Source organism: Protopterus annectens, chromosome 5.part0 (genome assembly GCF_019279795.1).
Source record: "Protopterus annectens isolate FY-2018-M chromosome 5.part0, PAN1.0, whole genome shotgun sequence".
Lineage (NCBI taxonomy): Eukaryota > Metazoa > Chordata > Ceratodontiformes > Protopteridae > Protopterus > Protopterus annectens.
Genome location: NC_056735.1, coordinates 332,776,348 through 332,793,268, shown reverse-complemented (window position 1 = coordinate 332,793,268; position 16,921 = coordinate 332,776,348).

Below are 16,921 nucleotides of genomic sequence, written 5' to 3'. Positions count from 1 at the left end.
CACTAAACAGTGTTATGCACGGGGTCAAGCCCCCCTGCTTCCCCCACTTTAATATTCTCACTCTGAGATTGTACTACAGTAGGGAAAATGGAATATTCCCTTACCCCCACTATACTACGATCTCAACAAAACATTCCTTAATTGTACATCAACATTATACGTTGATGTACAACTAAGGCAACATGCAAACTGCATGTTTTCCTTTTTATTTGTTTACTTTAGCGAAAGTGCATGTTCGACAAAATGCACTTTTGCTAAAGTAATTTCGACAAAGTACGGTTCGATGAACCGTACTGTCGATAAAATAAATATGTATATATGTCTACATGTCACAATGACAAACAGAACTGTCTGTAAGACAGTAATTACTAGCCTACCACTGTTCCCATGGTGAAATGTATGGAAATGTACAGCCATATACCTTAAGGTGTCTTACTATTGATATCCCTCACATGTTGTAACAGCCTAGATTATAAATGATTCATACCTCTCCCTCATAGAATGACTTACAAGGGGATATAACAGTGTTACATACACTGACCTCTGGACTGTACAAGGTCACACACATTTTGTCCAGCTGTAGCAAATACATATATATATATATATATATATATATATATATATATATATATATATATATATATATATATATATATATATATATATATACATAGACCCTATCTCACAATATGTGTGGGGGTCCACAACATCACTGGAATGATGGCAGGAATGCCAGCCCTACATAATTATAGGCCACTACTTAACAACCTCTTACTGCATGGCATATTCGCAAAGCCTGGTATATAGGTGGAGGACAGAGGCTGGAACACAGAGCCATATTTGCAATATTGTTGTTATACACTGTGAAAGTTGCTGGTGTTACAGGATTGGTTGCAACATGCCCTTATTCAGGAATATGAAGTCAGAAACAAAAATGGATGCAGCCATGCACTGATAGCACTCAACAGACAGAATGCCACTGATATATCAGAGACAAGACCTGTGTGGTGAACAGACAAAACATAACAGTCAATCCTCTGGCCATCATGTGGATAGGCCCAGAGTTGAGAGCTATGCAGACAGACTGCATTCCATGCTAAACTAGCATGTACACACAAAACCCTGTAAAACTAGCAGCATCCAATGCATATAACAACACTACTCACACTGTCTGTAGGTCTGGAACCTTAAACAAATATGTAGTTGGCTTGTGTCTGCAAGTCCTGTTGTAAGAGGTTTTGCTACCTGCTGTCTGTAAAACTGCTGTCCACACACAGTAAGGATGTCTTCCATATAAGAAAGGTAAAGGGACAATGCCCACATGATGTAGTAATTTATTGTAGTGGGTTGCCGTGACAGTGGTAATTGGAAGTACTACACAGCTGGCTGCATGGAAGTAGCAAGTGGTGAACACTGACTGGTGCAGAGGCCATCACCTGATAATGTGCATCATTTACAAAATCCATGCTGCAATCTATGCAAATCAGCTCAATCCCTATAGTGGAGAGAGAGAGAGAGAAAGAGAGAGACAGAAACAAACAGGAAAAAAAAATATCTAAACCAACTAAAGCTACAAAACAACCCTATATAACTAAGGGGACACATAAAAGTGTACTCAGAAGAGAGGACAATACTACAACAGGTATGTGAAATATATATGCATTTAATTGAATACTTAGTCTATAATAATGGGATAGATGATGTGGAAAGTTTTATATGTGCCATCAGTAGTTGTTGTTGTAATCATGTCCTGCTGAACAACTACTATGGACATAGCATCTGTATGTATATATATATATATATATATATATATATATATATATATATATATATATATATATATATATATATATATATATATATATATATAGATATATATACATGTATGTCTACAGATATACAGATACACACACACACAAACACACAGACACACACACACACACACACACACACACACACACACACACACACACACACATATAAATATATATAACTCAAAATACACACACACACACACACACACACACACATATATATATATATATATATATATATACATACACGTGTATGTCTACATATATACAAACACACACACACACACACACACACACACACACACACACACACACACACACACACACACACACACACATATTATGACTATTATATCCTTGTAGTATGAGGTCCTCAGACCTTTTTTCCTTTTTATGACTTTCAGGCATCATGTCACAGGAGTGATTGCCAGTGTACTCCCCCCAGGAGAATGAGATGATCATACAACACCTGGTGCAGCACTACCACACCCTGTTTGGACATACAGCTCATGATCTGTAGGAGAGGACTGCCGTGTGGAACGATCTTGTCCACAGGGTAAATGATGTTGGCCTGCATAACCGCAGTTATGAGCAGGTCCAACATCGGTGCACTGACCTACTCCCCCATACCCGTCAGCATGTGCTGCAGTTAGGAGGGACCAGCTAGCCACAGGAGGGGTCATACCATCCAGCCCCCCGACACATGCTGAGGAGCTCTTCACCAGTGTCAGGTGACCTGCCCACCCACAGACACAAGATCCTGTGGAGAGCATTGTGGAGATGGGTGCTACCCACACAATGGATGAGGAGCGTGCATGTAAGGTCACAGGGCACATCAGTAGACCACTGCTGCATATCCAGATGCATCTGTAGAGTTTAATCATGAATATGTGAGATAAAATATATATAGTCTGTTGCTACATTGTAGTAATAAACATATTTAGATGTGCATAATCTGTAGTATTGTGGGTTTGTACTGTTGATGTACTGTAATGCTGCTCCCACCCTGTACCAATGCCACATGTGTGGCTACTGACATCACATCTCTCACACAACTATGTAGGTCCCTCTGGTATACCTCTGATGCAGCAGTCTGTAGCTGGTGAGTATGGTGTTTGTTCAGGTTTGCCAATATACCGGCCATGTTATGGCCATTGAATTTTCCATGCACACATTTAATACACCTACCCATAATGCATGCTGTACATGTTTACTTATTGTTGCTATTATCTGCACTGCATTACAGTGGTCACCATGGTGGCATATCTGAAGGGTATGTAAGAGTCCTGCAATATAACTAACAACCTGTCATTGCAAGATGTGTGCACAGAGATGAACATAATGCTGGGACAAATGGCCTACAGTAGGAAAATATTTGAAACATCACCCTTATACAGTTCTACAGCAGTGTATATACCACTATTACAATGGCAACTGTTACAGATCTACATAACAGCATATCACTATACCGCATTGCACAACCCTTACAACCTGCAATGTGGTCCTAACATGAGCAATTAATCCGTAATATGGAATCCTATGCTAGGACAGCAAATATGGGGAATACATACCTTAACAAACAGTGGAAGCATATAGGTTCATAAGTAGGTACTAGGCTATTGGCCCTAGGGCCTATATAAGCCTAGCCAAAACGTTAACCTGGCTTTCGCCACCCAAGAAAATTATTTTTCTGTGCCCCCATTGAGCAGAACCACATAGGTGATCCCCTGGGTGATTTCCTATTTCCCATCCAATCATCAAATATTTTCTTGAACAGTGCTAATGAGGAGCTTTGTCTGATACAGATAGGTAGTTTGTTCCAGAGTATGGGAAGTGTCTGCGACAGGAATCTATCCCTCCAGCATGTTATGTTTATTGTGGTGACAATGTTTAGGTCCCTAGAGCATGTAGCTCGGAGGGATTGGGATTTCTTTAAGTAAATCATGTCCAACAGCTCAGGATTTGACATAGCTCGGTATGTTAGGCAGAGATCGCTGGGGTAAAGCTGGAGTTTTTTGAGACGGTCTGCGTAGGCATCTGTTTGAGGCCAGTAATCCTCTTTGTGAGGTATTTCTGCGGCCTTTCCAGTTGTTGTAGAGGTCTTGTGAGGTACATACCAAAAGAGGTGTTGTACTCACCTATGTGGTAGCTCTTGGGTACAGAGTTTTTACCAAAGGGGATGATAATGCACTTTTTGGCATTGAGCTTGTGTGCATACACTCCAAATAACATATTTTGGAAGCAGCTTTTGAGGTATTGACAGCATGCACTCTTCATGAGTATGGACCTTTCGGCAAGTACAGATCCTCAATGTCACACCAAGAAATGGTCTGCTGTCCAAGACATTTGCCCATCAAATGTGCCCACTTACCTGCAACAGAGGCAGTCATGGCTTGCACAAATCTTACAAGCCATCGAATGGATCCCATACCCAATAGGTAGCATGCAGGAGATGGGCATGTAACCTTACCTCACCATTGCATATACCATGGCAAACAGTGCAGACAGTCATGCATGTGGTGAGGATGTATGGGACAAGATTAATGTAGAAAATAAACAGATGGCCATCCAAGACAGATGATGATATGTGTTGAAAACTGGTCATGTAGGCTGCCTAGTAACATGCTGCAACACTGAGGGAGTTGCAGGAATGTCTAGCAAGTACTCTCTGTGCAGTACCTGTGTCGACAATCACCTGGACTCTGCATAAGTGTGGCCCATGGGTTAGGATAATCAGATGGGACAGTTGTTTCACAGGAAACATCAGCCAGGGATCTCTACAGGTAGCATATGCATAACATCAAAAGCCCCTCAAAGGTATGTGTTGCAACGTGTACTGGTGTACCAAGACCAAGTTGGAAACCTACAGACAGTATCAATTAAGATACATGTGCTGCACAACCAACACCTCACCACACCTCAGGCCCACCATCCCCATCTGTACCTTGCTGGTGCCAGTGTACACCTGTATGTTTGCCATTCATTAGCAGGGACTAGGCCATTACACATTGTGTTCAGAATTTGGGACACTGCAAAATGACACACATGTAGCCCATAGTTGTCAAGCATCTGCAAAAAGGCTGAAGATGGGGAGGGGGTGTCATCCTGAAACACAACAGTGGACTGAAGCAGATATACAAAGATCACTAAGAATGGATGTATCTGCATACAGTTAAGGTCATGAATTGTGGCAGACATAACACTGACTCCACAGCAATAGTGATGGCACTGTGTGACCTCCAAGGGTTTTGCTCATGAGTTGACCTTGCAATAATGCAGAGCTGGGGGACATTTGTAGGGCAGAGTGACCAAATACTGGCAAATGCAGATGACCCATGCTAGTATACCCCTTCCAGGAATAGTGACTGCTATAGTACACTTAACATTTGGTGCAACAAACCATCATGATAAGGGTGTGCACAGATATGCACCCACAAATTGTATGCATCTCAATCAGCATCTGCACAACTAGCACATTTGTTTGATACTGCATTTGATTGCACAGGACATATGTCACACATCAGGTTCATGTAATGTTAACATATGCAGTAATGTAGCCCCATGACATATCAGGGAAGAGGGTGCCATGTCAATAATGGTGTGTACACTCCCCATAACCACAGTAAGGTTTGAAGGTTGTCAGTGTAATTATATTTTATTGGTCATACATGCACCACTGATGATGAGATCTGTAAATCAGACATCAGGCATTCACAAATAACATCTGTCCACATACCATCCCAGATATGTGTCAGACAAACACATAGGGGCTGTGAACAGCAGAGCAAAGATAACCGACACACATATACACATTCAGCAATGGTGTGTACACCTATGAGGTATGGTGCACATTACATGCCAGGGTGCTGAACAGGTGCACAGCAATACTGTGTACATGGGTGCAGTGTGCTCCAGGGTAAGGGGCATCACCTACTAACACAAACCATGCATCAGAGAGATGTATAATGTTGGTAACAGGGATTGACTATAGCTGCACTGCATGCTGTTGAGTGCCATATGTCATGCATGTTAACAGATGGGTAATGAGACGTCTGTGTGTAATATAAGTGTGAGTGTATGTGTGTGTGTGTGTGTGTGTGTGTGTGTGTGTGTGTGTGTGTGTGTGTGTGTGTGTGTGTATACTGTTAAGCAATGATGTACAGGTCTTAAAGTGCATTTCTTGTTTTCCCCTCATAGGTGGCAAGGTGGGTCAGGGTCCCTCCTGCAGGCAAGCTGATGTTAGTGTCCATACAGACACTGATAGTGATGATAGGTATGTTGATGCACAGGCAGGGTTGTCTGAGGCTGAAGCTTTACCATCATTTGACATCACACTGTTATCCAACCCGTCCCCGCACACAGACACATTGCCTATACATACCCCATCACCAGTGGACATAGCTGAGGGACAGTTAGCAGGTGGTAGCATAGGACAGGACAGTGTGGTGTCTATGGCATGGGTGTCTGAACACAGTATCCATAGCTGGATGTCTGGTGGGGTACCACACAGGCAGATATATAGGCTTGCTGGTAGGAGGGCTTCTGATCATCATTCATCTGGCAGAAGTGCCACCAGATGCATGTCTCAGGCCATAATGGAGGCACAGGCACATATGGAATGGTATACCAGACAGGGTCTGAGGCTGCAGAGGGCTACTCATTCAGCTGTTATTGAAAAAAATGTGATCCTGCAGGTGCCCACCACTATTTTGCAGAGGTCATGGATAGTCAGTTGGGTGAGATGATGGGAACCCTCGACCATGAAATGTCTGTGCTTGAGCATATGGTGGGAGTAGTGTGACAGTCACGTGGATGTAGGCCAGCAACACCAACAGCTGGAGGTCGACGTGGACGTGCAAGAAGTCTTAGCTGCTCCTGTAGTGTCAGCAGCAGCCCTAGCACTGCAGGGGGGCACTGTCCACACCACAACACAGCAGGCCACTTGCATGTGGACCTGGCCTGTCCCAGGAGGGACCTGGATCCAGCGGACATATGTCATAATCAGGGAAGAGTACCATATCGTGGCTTGTACCTGGTGGTGTTCGTGGAACCCCTGGCAGGCACAGTTCTAATGTCCATGGCCAGAGATGGTGAACTGCACACCCTGTCAGGTATGGTCTTTAGCTGTTCAACAAACCCCTTTATAGGGCAGCCACATGGCAGAACATTGTGCATGCATACACACACACACACACACACACACACACACACACACACACACACACACACACACACACACACACACACATCACTAACATAGCTAGGGCAACCCCATACCTACACACCACATCACAACAGCCCAATTAATAATTAAGCCCCCTCACACACACACATGATGTCAAATGTATGGCTCAGCCTAGGTATCTGGCAAATGAACAACACACCTTGTGCATATGATGATACCTGTGCCACATCCCTGTCATCCATAACATTGATGCAGGGACCGGCTAATATGGTTCTGATGCACAGGGTGACTGCACTATGGTGTACCAATGTAATGCTGTGTAACATGTTGTCAGCACTAAAGTTTAATGCTTACATGTCAGGAAGTGTATCTGTCCAGCCATGATGCATTATAGCTTTTATTAACACTGAGTGATTGTGATCATGTGTCAGCAGGATTTTAGTCTGCTGTTGTTTCCTACAAGGGGTATGGCACTGTGGTTACACCTCTACTGTGCCATATCCTGGGTACAACTGAACACATGTCACAGGTCCGTATAACTGTTACTGCATGTGCCAAATGGCTGATAGGTCTGGGGGTGTATACAGGTGAGTGCATGGTGGCTGATGTCAGCTGCCCTTCTGCAGTGGACAATGGTAAGTGTAATGGGTGGTACACACCACATGTTTGTGTATAACACACACAGAGGCTTTAGTGTTGATGCAATACACAGAGAATACTGTACACATGGATGTATGTACTTGTGCAAGGAACCTATTTTAGCCTATGTAATTCCACCAAGACAGAATAGGCACAACAACACATTGGGAAATAAGCAGTCTGCTAGTTTAATGACATTGACAATGGTTCTGGCAGGGTATATGTCCCCTTCCCCAATGTAGTGCAATCCTCAACTCAGTAAACATATGTGTGCTGGTGTGGGTGGCACAGCCCTACCCTTTGGAGGGTGTGAGGTGTATGTGGTGCTGTAGAACCACAGATAGTGTGATTGACAACTACTTAACTTGTTAACATGAATTGTACAGTATTACAACCAGCTAAGTGGGGGATACACTCAACAGTAGCTGCAATGATGGTGGCTGTGTCTACAAGATCCACACCCAGCTATATATACCAACCCCAGTATTGCTGTACACCAATACAGTGGAGGAAAAGGGCATTTACACATCTACTACTAGTTGTCATGGAATGAATTTCCGCAGGATGATACCTGTGAAATGTTAGCATTTGCCAGGCAGTTCTCAGACAGATGACTCCTGATATGCATATTCTGCAAACTGAAGTAGATCCCTTCACATACACATACACTCTTACTTGGCAACACCGGGACTAGAACCCCTACCTAGGTATCTAGTGCTACTGAATTGCACACACCACACAGCTTTCAGGATTAGGTGTGTTCCAGGTTACATATTAAGTGAAGAACATCACTAGGCCCTGTACAATATGGTAATGGGGGATGTACTGGTTGTTTATGAACAATACATATTCTGACATACTGTCATATACACACTGACAAACACATAACAGTCATACACACATTTGAGAAAACTGGACTTATCAGTGCTAACTACCTTGTCAGTGTGTCCAGTCTGTTACAGATAACTTGTACACAGCACATGCATCACTGAACTGGATAGTGTTATCAGTTACCTGTATGGTTGATGGTAACAGTGGTCCCCATACAGTGGAACATGGGACATGTACTGGGGGTACCATGGTGTAAAGAAAGTATACCCAGCACCCAAACCCCCCAGTGGATATGGTACGCACTGAAACCCATGATAATACTCTGACATACCCACCATCACACATTGACCAGGACTGCAAAAAAAATCCCTTGTCTATCTCAAGAGTGCTACTACAGGGATATGCATCTAATGCACATGCCACATAAATATTAGGGTGATGCATTGTCATGGCTCTCCTACAGTCAGCAACATCACTATCCCTAATACTGTGTGGCAAGGTTTATTGTATTAGGAGAATGTGACCTCAGAATGCTGCATCCTACAAATATACACACTTGCACACATACACACACTTGCCAGAACTCAGGGGGTATCCCATGCCTATCAACCCATTTGTACAACAGTGTTGTGCTGGTACTGCAAGCTCCAGGTAGCCTATAGGCTGAAGAGTGTAACAAGGTACATGTAATGTCCATTACAGCAGCAGCCACATCTAACTATAGCAATGGGGCTAGGTGCAGTGGGTGTGAAGGGCTTCAGGGTATTATCCACTACAGGTCTACAAACACACAGATACTGTTATTCTCAGTAATGCACACATACACATTTGTCAGTACTGAAGTCCATCAGTGCAGGTGTTCATAGGTGAGAACCAGGATATTGTCCATGGAGAGATGGGAAGTGTAGGGGATTTGTGTACAGTGGTATCATGCCACCTGCCATTTGCCAGCAGGCCATCTATCAACAGATACCATGGGGGTGATGCTCAGGGTGAGAGTTACATGCAACATCCAATCATATGGTTGCCTCTTACAGAGGGCCAATGAGGTTCTCCAGTTGACATGTATGCAACATGCATTACATAACATGGTCAGTGTCTGTCTTGGGGACCTGTACCCAAGCATGTTCTGTTGACTGTGGTAGTGTAGTTGAGGTATCCATGGCATGTGGTGCATACAGGGTGTAGAGTCCTATCTGTGACATTTATAACACAGCTTGGCAGACATGTTGGTGTCACTCAAGCATAGATTGCCTGCAAGCAGCCAAGATGGAGTCCCAACATCTGCAGATCTGTACAAAGGACAGGCAGACATCAGCTAGCCAACTGGCTATGCAGTAGAAAACCAAAGAAAACATGTTGGGTAAAACCTTGGTGCAGAAATAAATCCAAATGAAAGGTAAAAAGTAAAAAATGCACCAAGATAACATACAGCAAAACGTTTAATCACAGCAAAGTACAAAGTGGTAAGCTCTTTCACAACCGAAGTTGCTTCATCAGACACCACAGTAAAAAATGCACAGGTTTAAATAGAGATTCTAAAATGCCAACTAATCAATAAAAATCACACAATGATTAAGTAGCAGTGAAAAACAATTAAGCCTCATGCTCAAACTAAAAAAGGCATTGCTTAAAAGTATTGTACAAGAAGGAATCAAATACTATACATGAGAAAGCACTTAAAAATGTATAAAATCATTATAAAACATGGAAAAATACTAGGCAGGAAAAAGTTAAATAGAATACTTGGAAACTAAAAGCTAGTTTAATACATTAGACTAATTTTGAAAGAACTTAGCTAATCTTAATGCTTGAGATGTCTAGCCTTTAAAAAAGGGACCAAGGAAGTAGTAGCATTCAAACCAGGATACTTTTCAGCATTAAGTTTCAAAATCCACTTCTGTTCATGTCCCTCTGTGATATTCTCAATGTCACCACCTCTGGGGTTTCTATGAATATGTTGTAGAACAAAGAACTTAAAGGAATGAGAATGGCCATTGGACATAACATGATTGGCTAGAGCATTTGATGGTTTATTATTACTAATATCTCTTAGGTGGTCTAAAATATGATCTTTAAGCATTCTATTTGTTTTTCCTACATAAAAAGCAGGACATTGTACACAAAAACAATAATAGACCACATCTGTAGATCTGCAATCAGTGTATTGATTAGTGTACAAAGAAAATTTCCTAGTAGGATGTACAAATTTATTTTTGCTATATGTAAATTGACAAGCACTGCAATTCCTGCATGGAAAAGTACCATGCCGATTGGATCTAATAATAGTTCTAGATAATTCACCATGACATAGATGTTGTTTAAGGGATTTATTATTTCTAAAACTAAAAATAGGAGAAGGTCCGACCTTGTCTACCAGTCCAGGCACTTCTTGTAGCAAATACCAATGCTTTTTGACTACATCTAAGTATTGATTGATGTTACTGGAAAACTGAAACACCACTCTAAAATCATTACTAGTTCTGTTAGTAGATCTTGTATTGTCAACAGCATCACCAGCATTAAAATAAGGTTTACATCTAGTGCTTCTCAGCTTCCAGGCATTAGAGATAGCCTGTTCAATGTCTGCAAGCAAGTATCCCCTATGTAAAAATTCTGTTTTTAAATTAGATAGGGCAACTACTGCATCTTCATCTCTGCTATGCAGTCACAGTGTTCTAAAAACCTGACCCTTGAGCAAGTTCCTAGGAACGTGTCTAGGGTGCATACTAGATTTGTACAAAAGAGTATTTTTTCTAGTGGGTTTAAAATATATATTACTGCAAAGACTATTTAAAACAGATTTACTAGCCTGCACATTAAGGAAACTGATGTCAGTGTTGGAACTATGGTAAGTGAACCTTACAAAATCAGTAGTTAAATGCAAATATTCCAAAAACTGTGCCAAATCAATACCAGAGCCTCTCCACAGCATAAACATGTCATCCACAAAGCGGACGTACCAAAGTATTTGTCCAAAGAATGGATTATTATTTGACAACACATTTTGCTCTTCCCAGCTGACCAAAGCCAAGTTGGCGTAGCTATTAGCACATGCAGTGCCCATGGCCACACCAACTTTCTGCAAAAAGAATTGCTCCTGGAACATAACAATGTTGTTCTCTAGGATAATCTCTAACAGATTACAAATCAACTGTATCTTAGTGTTGGTGAAACACTTATTCACAGAAAGAAAATCCCTAATGCTGTCAACACCCCAGGTGTTAGGTATACTAGTGAATAAAGATTCAATGTCTAATGTAACAAGGACAAAATTCTCATTAATATCAACACTTTCCATTCTGTCATGAAGCCTTTGTAAAACATCTTTGTATCCTTCAATATTGTATGGCAGTTTGCCAACAAACCATGTAAACATCCCTCTACATAGATAGAGAGAGGTTCAGTACACCACCCAGTGCCTGAAACAATAGGACGCATGGGTGGAGATAACAAATTTTTGTGTATTTTTGGTAAGCCATGTACCCTGGGAACAAGAGGTTTATACACATTAAAATACTTAAAAAGTGAATCATCTATTAAATTCGTGATTAGTAAATCAAAAATTAAAAAAGAAACTTTATCTATAATAGCGTTAACAGTAGGCTTGGAAATGCATTGATATGTATGCGTATCGAGTAAAAGTTTCTCCATTTGTGTGACATATAAATCCTTGTCCATTAACACTATACTGCCTCCTTTATCTGCCTACTTAATAACTAGTGAATGTATATTTTTTTAATTCTTGCAGGGCTCTGTGTTCATCTACTGTCAAGTTATAAAATGACAAACTAGTATCAGTTGAGTTGTTTAATTCTCTAAAAGCAATTTCACATACATCTATGAATCGTTGAATACCTGTTGGTAAAGCTGGAACAAAGGTACTAGGTTTTCTGTATATATTATGTCATTTATTACCTGCAGTAGTATCTGTAGGAAACAAACACTTTAGGGAAAGACTTCTGCCAAGTAGTCTTAAGTCCTTCAACATTTCTGCTGGGTCGGCCCTCCTTGCAGGAATAAAAGATAAACCTTTATTAAGAACACTAAACTGTTCACTATTTGACAGATGGACGTCTTACACTGATAGGTATGCCATTACTACATGACAGCAGCCCTCAGTGACATGTCCTATACACACAGTAATCTAAAGTTAATATCCACATGTCAGATCAATATCCAGTAGGAAATACTTAATGACACACAGCTCATACACCAAGATCATGACAGTGAGGACTCATGAGTCCATCTTTGCATGCATGGGGTGTTTGATTCCAGTACTACAATCTGCAATCTACTCTTACTTGTGAAAGCACTGTCAACAGTAGTAACATAATGATACACTGCATGCCAATGTGAGTGCATATAACCTGGGATACTACCGATGTATGTAACACATTCAAATGGAAAAGAGTGTTATACAAGCCAGATATAATCATGTGTCACAGACAGTAGACTCACACCCTTTGCTACTGTAATGACAGCACATAGACACATGTTATGTACATGGAATTAAATGCACTTATTAAAAATGTCATTTCCCTGCTATTTTATCAGACTGAAATGTGATTAGGCTGCTCATACCTGCCTTAACCACTCTGTATCCAACAGCCCTTGTTCTGCCTGGCAACACAGCCATTGGACATCTTGAACCCAGGACCCTGTACACCATAGTCACATCACTTAATCACTAAGCCATCACAGCTGTGAAGATAGATGTTTGATGTTTTTTTCCAATATATCTGTCAGTACACATACTGAATAATAGTAAACAACTGTTTTGCCCTCTACAATGGTGTAGTACTTGTAAGTGATATTAGTGTTGAATCAAGTATGTTGTTGTATCTACATATACACATATCAGATAAATATGATGTGATACATCTGGGAAGGCATATACAGCAGTCATGTGTACACATAACAAGGATATGGATATATATATATATATATATATATATATATATATATAAAATATATATATATATATATATATATATATATATATATATAGATATATACATATGTAGATATATGTACACACACACACACACACACACACACACACACACACACACATATGTGTGTGTGTGTGTGTGTGTGTGTGTGTGTGTGTGTGTGTGTGTGTGTGTGTGTGTATTGCTATACATCTGTATATTGCGTTATATAAATTGACATATATATATATATATATATATATATATATATATATATATATATATTTTATTTTACATTTGTTGACCGGGATAGTCTGACTGGATATATGTCCATTTTCAGTGGAGGCCCGGGGAGAAAAGCTCCACATACCAAAAAAGAGACAGTACATACATCACTGAGTGATAAACTCAAGCAGACATGTCTAGAAAAATATAGACAAAGAATACAGGCAGATATCAATATACACAATGTGCAGACTTACATCTGATTGGCAAAGATGTATCAGAAAATGTGAACATAGAATACAATAAAAGCCATGCCTGTTGTGAATCTGGCTATATGACTGTAACATCCTGATAATTTGTTGAGATCGGTTTTGGATAGGTTGCTGAGTACAGGGGAGGCATACATAAGGGTAGAGAGGAGGTGTGATCTTGCAATAGCTACCCTAGCTATGGGGGGTGGGGGATGAGGAAAGGTTTGGCTCTGTACAGGGAGCCAAGTTTTTTGCTGATGGACTTAGTGTGATTGACATGTTTATCAAATTTAAGGTTGTCTATTATTACACCTAGAAGCTTTGTATGGTCATCAGGGGAGATAATGGTGTCATTGCTAGATTTGTTGTTGAAGAAAGGAGGAGGAATTCTATGGTTAGGGGAGAAAATTAGTAGCTTGGTTTTGTTAGGATTTAGAAGCAGGTGGCAATTAGCTAGCCATGTTTCTACCATGCTGTAAGTGGTCTGGGTGAGGGTTAGAAGTTGTGTAGGAGAGGAGGTGGAACATATTAGCATTGAGTCATCTGCATATTGGATGCAGGTGGCTTCTGGGATGGTGGTGTGCAGATCATTGATAAAGATAGAAAAGAAGGGGACCTAGTATGGACACTTGTGGGACACTTAGGGTTACAGGAAGTTTGGATGACAGCTTTCTCTGCCATAAGACAGCCTGCTGTCTACCGTTTAGGTAGGAATGAAACCGCTGTATTGTGTGTTGCTTTAAACCGATGGTTTGTAGGGTATTGAGCAGTAGCTGATGGTTGACCATATCAAAAGCTTTTGAGAGATTTAGGAAGAGTGCTGAAGATAGTTTGTTGTTGTTATGATGAAGACTGATGACATTAGAGAAAGACAGAAGAGCAGTGGTGGTACTGTGGAATGGCCTAAAGCCATTCTGAGAGTCGGCGAGCTTTCCGTTTTGAATAAGAAAGTGCATGATTTGTTTGTGTATGCATCTTTACATGATTTTAGTTAGTGATGAAAGAATGGCTATAGGTCTAAAGCTAGATAATTCTGTGGAACTTCCTCCTTTATGGAAAGGTATAATGTGATATTTCCATATTGCTGGGATGGATCCTTCTTAGATGGATCTGTTGATCAGAATAGAAATGGGAAGTGCTAAGGCATCAGCTGATTTCTGAAGATATTCAGCTGGGAAGTGGTCGCCAGCTAGTGTAGTAGGTTTTGGCTTTTTGAGTATGGTCCAGATCAGGTTGGTAGGTATGGTTTGAAAGGTAAAGGTGGGTTGGTTGCTGGGTGGATCACGGCTAGATGTGCTAGAGCTGGTGTTTGTGTCCGATGGAGTGAGATGGGTAGCTAGAGACTGGATAGTTTCAGTAAAGAAGGAGTTGAAGCTGTTTGCAATTTCAACAGGGGATTTATCAAGGGCAGCTGATAGGGTAGGAGTGGCAGAATGGCCTGGGTGGAGATGATCATTAATACCAGCCCAGAACATTTGCGGTTTTAGCTGATATTTTTGTTGCAGGAGAGTGTAGTGATTTTTGTTTTGTCTAGAATGACAGATTTTTTGGTCTGGTTCCTTAGCTGCCAGTATCTTACTTGGCCATAGAGGCTTTGGTAACATGCCACCTAGCCCAGGCATTGTTTCTTAGTTTAATTTTGTTTTTTGTTTCTTTATATAGCCACTGTACAACCATGCCTTTTACATGGATGGTACAGGTAGGAGCATGGTGGTTAATGATAGCCAGAAATTTGGTATTGAAGAACTCAACTGCTTCTTGTAATGGGAGTCATTTCAAGACATTCCAATTACATGCTTTGAGTTCTTTTTGGAAGTTGTCAAGGTTAAAGTTCCGACATTTCTTATAGTTTTGAAGGTGGGCTGATTGGGAATGTCAGCTTTGAGCCTAACAATATAGGTAAGGCAGTGATCACTTAGATCATCAGGTAATGTACCTGACTTGTACTTTAATGGGTGGCTGTTAATAAGTATCCAATCAAGGATACCCTCTTTGACTCTATTTTTGCTAACTCTGGTGAGGGTAGCAATGATCTAAGTAAACCATTGGAGGTTTAAATGGGTGGAGGGAGTTTCAGAGGAACAGGTGCTCCAATCACTGTTAAAGTCCCCCACAACAATGGTTTCCTGGGGATAGTTAGAAGCTAGTCAATGTAAGATATTTTCTAGAATATTATCATTCTTGCTGGGTGGAATACAAATGCAGACAATGAATCTGCATTTATTTTTGTTTATTATTAGTTTGGTGATGAGAATGTCTGCATTGCCAAACTGGGGTGGCTGTTGGGTGTCAGTTGTTATTGTTAGGGTAGACTTGTATAGTACAGCTGCCCCGCCACCTTTCTTGGAGATCCGGTATAGTCTAAGGATGTTGTACTGTGGGGGGGGGGGTTATTTCGTTATCTTTGGTTATTGGTTTTAGCCAGGTTTCTGTGAGGCTATGAATCTTGTTGTTTAGGCTTCTGATGTTGAGATGACAGACCAGAAATGAGTTTGAAAGTCTATCAATCTGGGTAGTACACGCTGGGTTGTTAGATGGTGTGCTTGGGTCTACTGTTGTGGATGGGCCAGGGTTGGGGTGGATGTCTTCATCCTTCATAAGATTAATTTTTAAGTTGCTTATGAGTCTTAAAAATTTGTTTATGATTTTTTCATAGCTTTTGGTTTTTAAGCTAATGTAGCAGTATTTATTTGGGTGATGGTAACTGGGGTGTGAGGAATTTGGAGAGGGGGTGGTTATGCGGTGGATAAAGTTATTAAAAGCTGGGTAGGTGTCTGTTTGAGAGTTTGGGTATTGGATTTCAAGATGCTGTACATATGCTGTACATATTCATAGGAGCTTAGGTGGTAAGGAATGAATAGCAGGAGTACTAAGGGTAGCAGCATTAGTGTTTTAGCTGTAGTCATAGTAAATTACTAGAGTAGGGTCTGTATTGAGTGTATGTGGTGGATAAAAGATTAGAGAGAATAGAATAGCTATGGGTGGGTTAATATGGATAGTGGGGTGAATAGAGGGTGTATTATTGTGCTAGGAGTTTGCTGG